This window comes from Cupressus sempervirens, chromosome 4 (genome assembly GCF_028749045.1).
Source record: "Cupressus sempervirens isolate cs-2001-9-10 chromosome 4, ASM2874904v1, whole genome shotgun sequence".
Taxonomy (NCBI): Eukaryota; Viridiplantae; Streptophyta; class Pinopsida; order Cupressales; family Cupressaceae; genus Cupressus; species Cupressus sempervirens.
The window spans coordinates 239688830-239694820 of NC_143121.1; the positions used below are offsets into that span (position 1 = coordinate 239688830).

At 31.2% G+C, this 5991-nt stretch overlaps 1 long non-coding RNA gene across 1 annotated transcript; it reads left to right on the forward strand.

Moving 5' to 3' along the window:
- The first annotated feature begins 315 nt into the window (after positions 1-315).
- Positions 316-5270, forward strand: LOC149560892 (uncharacterized). Its single transcript, XR_016363388.1, has 5 exons — positions 316-585; positions 836-898; positions 1033-1102; positions 1343-1515; positions 5176-5270. It is a non-coding gene; the product is annotated as an uncharacterized LOC149560892 (long non-coding RNA).
- Positions 5271-5991: the final 721 nt, after the last annotated feature.

Here is a 5991-nt window from a genome sequence, read left to right on the forward strand (position 1 = left end):
AATTAATTTTTTTTTTAAATGTAAATAACATCATGCTCGTGTAAAGGCGAAAAAATTTGAGTACGGAGAAAGTCCGAAAAATATAAACTTTACAAAAACTATTATTATTTTTCAAACTTAAAAAATAAAGTCTTAAAAAAAATTAAGTGACTTGATTGGTAAGAATTAATTGACTAGTTAGCAAGTACAATAATAGAACTTTTTAAACCTCCATAAAAAATATTAAATGTCAACCAAAAAAATTAAATATTAAACAAAACCATTAATCATTTAAATTTAATATTGATTTATAATCGAAACGAACGAATAGCCCGGAGGAAGTGTTTTTAAATTATCTGAAACTAAACTGCAATGGTAAAAAGAATTTAAACATCTAACACTTTGAAACCAAAATAGCCGTTGCACGGAGGAGGGATAAAGATATATATGGACAGTTGAATGTCTTCCTCGTCGAGTTTTTTATCAGATTTTTTCAGTCTTTATGGTGTTTGTGTGGATTTTTTTATCTGCTTCCACAACGGGCAGAGGAAGAAGTAGGGGAGAGGAATAAAGAGGGCAGAAAAATTCACGTGATACTTCTTCCAGGTTATACTTATGCAAAGAACTAATCGGTAGCAACATAATATTCAGATTATCATTTTATATTCTCAATTGACAATAGAAAGAATTGTGTAAGTTTAAAATGTTGTGGCTGATAACTAAAGGAATTTGTACTTATCAGGATTGTCTGTGGCCGAAAATTATTGAAATGGGTTTGTTTGGTGGGTTTGTCAAGAACTTAAAAAATGGAGATATGATATGGGCATGCATTTGATGTTTAATTGTTTTGATACAGAGAAAGAGACAAAGAAGAGGATGAAAGAGGGCCAAAAAAAAATTCAAGCAATTCCTCTTACAGGTTATTCTTATGGCAAGAAATAATGGGAATTTTCAAGTTATAATGTTGGGATATGTTTAACTAGCAATTAAAAGAATTTGGTCAAGTTTTAAGAAATTTTGTGACTGATAACTAAAGAAATTTGTAGTTATCAGGATTATCCGTGGCCTAAAATCATTGAAGTGGGTGTGCTTGGTGGGTTTGGTGGGTTTGGCAAGAGATCTGGTATGGATATGCATCTGATGGCTTAGATTTCTTTGCTTAGTATGATTTTATGGCTGCATTCCCTTGTTTATTGCATTGCCACTTTGAATATAAATGAACTAAAATTAGATGTAAGCACTCCTTCAACTGTAAGCTATAGCCTCTTTTTAGAATATGGTAAACTGAGGGAACGAATTTATGTAGGAAATTTTTCATGAAGCATGACTATCCTTAAAGTGCCATTGTCTTTGTCTTGTGCAGAGAAAGTGAAGGAGGATGGAGGAGTTGTATTGCAAATTCTATTTCTTCCTCCTCAGTAATCAATGCCACTTTGGATTGAATGCCAAAACCACCGGGGAGGAATTGAGAGAAACAGGGATTGAAAATTTTCAAATATGCTGAGGTGTATGGCATGAAAGGAACCAAAATTCCATGTCAGTTTTTCCTTCCCCATTTCTTCTATTTCTGATTTTTTCCATTTTTACAGAAACAATGGACTTCTGCTAATTTGTGAGCAATGTTTCTGGATTAGATTGTGTGAGTTTTTTTAGCATCAACGTTTCGGATCATACTACATGATCCATCATCAGGACAAGAGAACATCAGAATATGGAATGAGCAGACCAGGACATCAACAAGCAGTCCTAAAAGGAGAGGGGGGGGGGGAAAGGGCACAAAAACCAAGGGGACCAAAAATAAAGACATAACCACCAAGAGAACCGGTACGGAATAACCAATCATATGAAAAAATGCAGATAATGAGCATAGATGTAAAGGAATTATTAATATGCAATAAGAAATGATAAAAAATAAATAACTCAATAAAACTTAAAAAATAAATAAATAAGTAGATAAATAAAACATTAAGAAATTAAGGATCCGCGTGAGAAAGGGAGGAAGCACACGAATATGAGAAAGAATAAAAAACTAAGAGGTTGAAAATGCAAAAATTAGGACTTATAAAAAATTAAGTATTAGATAAATAAAAAAAGGCTCAAACCCTAACATAAATAAATAAAAGAACAAAAATTAATAAATAAAAGGATGAGCAAAAAATTAAGAACTTATATACAACTAAATCTAAAAAATCGAACAAGCCAAAAAAATATTTTTCTAATATTTCTCCTCTTGTTCTTTCTCTTGGGGTTTAAAAAAATATTTTTTTGGCTTGTTCGATTTTTTAGATTTAGTTGTATATAAGTTCTTAATTTTTTGCTCATGCTTTTATTTATTAATTTTTGTTCTTTTATTTATTTATGTTAGGGTTTGAGCCTTTTTTTATTTATCTAATACTTAATTTTTTATAAGTCCTAATTTTTGCATTTTCAACCTCTTAGTTTTTTATTCTTTCTCATATTCGTGTGCTTCCTCCCTTTCTCACGCGGATCCTTAATTTCTTAATGTTTTATTTATCTACTTATTTATTTATTTTTTAAGTTTTATTGAGTTATTTATTTTTTATCATTTCTTATTGCATATTAATAATTCCTTTACATCTATGCTCATTATCTGCATTTTTTCATATGATTGGTTATTCCGTACCGGTTCTCTTGGTGGTTATGTCTTTATTTTTGGTCCCCTTGGTTTTTGTGCCCTTTCCCCCCCCCCCCCTCTCCTTTTAGGACTGCTTGTTGATGTCCTGGTCTGCTCATTCCATATTCTGATGTTCTCTTGTCCTGATGATGGATCATGTAGTATGATCCGAAACATTGATGCTAAAAAAACTCACACAATCTAATCCAGAAACATTGCTCACATACTAATGGATTGTGGAAATCTGATTCTGCTAATTTGTTCAAGCAAACCATAATTACCATTCTAAATGTCAAATTTCAATACCACTTAGCCTCTTTAATCAATTCCAAATAGCATGCAATTAGCTGACTTATTTTAGATGGGATTTCACCATTTATCCCCTTCTTGTTAGTATCTTGCCTCTTCTAAGGGCTTTGTGATTGCATGTTTTGAAATGCCCACTTCATGAATGATAAAGGGCATAAATAGAACCAAATACTATCAGTATTACTAATTAACCAAATTATCTCTGCTTTCTCTGATCAGTATTACTAATTAACGAAATACTATTATCTGCTGGTTGCTATTACTAATTAACTGTTCTTTTTACTGTTCTTTTAACCAAATTATCTTTTAACTGTTTCTTACTAATTAATTTGGGTGGCATTTACAAACTTTGGAAGATTACTTTCCAGAGCAACTGCTTCTTCCCTTAGCTCTACCACATTGGAGGAATTTTGTGGGTTATTAAAAAAAATGTGTCGCTCAAACTCTTGGTAGCTATTTCCATATATTATTCCACTAATTCCATCCGGGAGCTCCCCAGAAATAGTCTTGTTTCTATTGTTGCTCTCCCCTGTTTTCTAACAAAACAGTTCCTTCTTTTTTAACTATGTCACTGGTGGAAATGAATTTTGGTGACATGACTAAATTTCATCATCCAATCTCCCTTGAAATAGTTCTGTTACATGCACTGCTTTCCCCTGTTATTCTAGAGCAATTATGAGTCAATTTATCATGGTGATTGTAGCGGGAAGGCAACCTCAAGCCAAAATTGATTTTAGAATTATGTGTGCAATCACCATGATCGTCAGAGGGAAGACAATGATGATAGACAGCAGGATTTTTCTCAAACTAAAACCTCTCTCTTTACTATAAAATGTGAGAAGTTTTCACCATACTTATCTAGAATGCACTTGTGACATTTATTTGTTGTTTGTGACGATGACTCGGAGATGGGTAAGTTTTCAGGGTTAGTATTGAGTAAAAACATGGACTGCAAGGAACCTTATTGTCATAAAATAAACCAATTCCAGCAGTTCCTTTGGCTTCAGTTCATGGATTCAAGTTGTATATCAAGACCATTCAACCTTGCATATACTATCATTTAAATAAAAATACTTGTACTAATTTTATGATAGAAAAAATTTAGAAAGCTGAAATAGTCATCCAGCTTACCTAATACAAGTTATTAGAGAAAGCTCCAATGAAGTGTAATACCTTATATGAATGGTACTAGTCATTTGTCTAACTCCTAATTTAAAAATATATCAAACCTGATCTTTGAGGTCAGTGAAGAGATTGTTATTAAAATAACATAAAAAGGAAGCAACGAATAAATTTGCAATGTCATTTGGACCACTTGCAATATGCATTTATGGAGCACCGATATAATCAAATGTCAATATTATTCATGAACAAAAATCTTAAATGTTTGAAGGAAAGTTTTCTATCTGAAATAGTAATAGTACTTATGAATGATAAAAGGACAGTATTGGAGATGAAGTTATAGATAGACATTAAAAAAGAGGACATATCTTTGTCAATTTAATCAATTTTAGTACTGCTGCCTCTATGTTCTGTTCTATTCAAGAGACACAAAAACATAAGCTGTTTGAAGAAATTTACCTTCATTTAACACCTTATAAAACCCTATAAAAAAGAAATGAATAGTTTTGCAATCCAATAATACCAAGCTAGATTTAAGGTATGCAGCATGGCCGATCTTGGCTAGAAATCATTAAAGTTGTGTTAGAAAAGAATGATCAAATATGACCTCAAAGGCTCAATGATAAAGATATTTTCATTATCTATAAAACCCATTTGTGCTTGAAATGTCTATTTTCAAGAAGCTGTCTACTTTGTGATGATGACTTTTTTAAAGAATTTAAGAAAATATATTAGATTAAAAACATTCTTTCACTGAAGGTAATTTGGGTCCCTGGAAGGAGAAATTTTCCATGGTCTTTGGGATTGATCTGAACATGTACCGTATCAAACCATTCTACTCACTGTGTCAAATTGTTAAGGAAAAAAATTCTATGATTGATTGTTTTTTACAGAATTCTGTGTAAATTTTCAGTTTCAAATCAGTGAATCAAAAAGCTTTTAATAAATTTTTTATCTATATTCGATAAGATGTGAGTGTGTTTTCTATTTTGACAAATGTTGACATTTGATAAAAGGATAATAACTTACTCTATTTTGTTGTTGAAGGCTTTAGAAGTACACTACTAAGGATCACCATATATTAGGCACGTTTGAGTCTTCTCTAATGTGTTGTGTAATGATTTCTATAGCTTCAGGTCTTCCTCCTGTACTCTCTTGGGGAAAACGTGGGCATTATTATCATATGCAAAATTGCTCAGGTGAGGACTCTTTTCTTAAAACCAGGTAAAGTAAGACTACAGTCTATATTTTTCGGGGTCATGCTCGAATGTATTCCATATTTGTCAGAAACTTGTCTGTTTCCAATTCTTGTTTTTATAAGCTGAGAATTTGTCCTCCTGCTGGTCATAATTTATGCAATTAAATTCTATGTATTTTAGTTAGAAGGTTTTATTATATTAGTAGAATAAGATGATGGAGATGATAATATATAATAATGAAAAATTTTCCAACAAGATTGGAGACCTCAATGATTCTGATAGATTGGATCCTCAATGATTCTGAGGATGATATAGCCATACATTCATAAATTCTCTCTTTCATACATTTATATTGTAAGAATTGATGGTAGAAGGCAAGTACTTTTTTGATTTGGATGTATGTTTTTTCATATTATTGTAATTTATTATATTAAGATTCACATCTATGCAATATCATTTGTTTTCATAGACAAGGCAAAATATAAAGATTGTTTCTAAAATCAATTGTATATGATTGAGACCATCACTATCATTTTGCTGGTGATAGATCATTAAATTCAAAAATTTATTCAATTAATTCAATAAACAACCTTAATCTAGTAGTAGACTACTGAATTATAATTGAGAACATTGATTCAACAAAATACACAATTAATTCAAGAAAAATAAGTACTTTGAAAACAGCCCATCGAATGTTATGGGAATTTTTTATTGTTCTAGTTGATTGAAAATGTTATGGAAATTTAG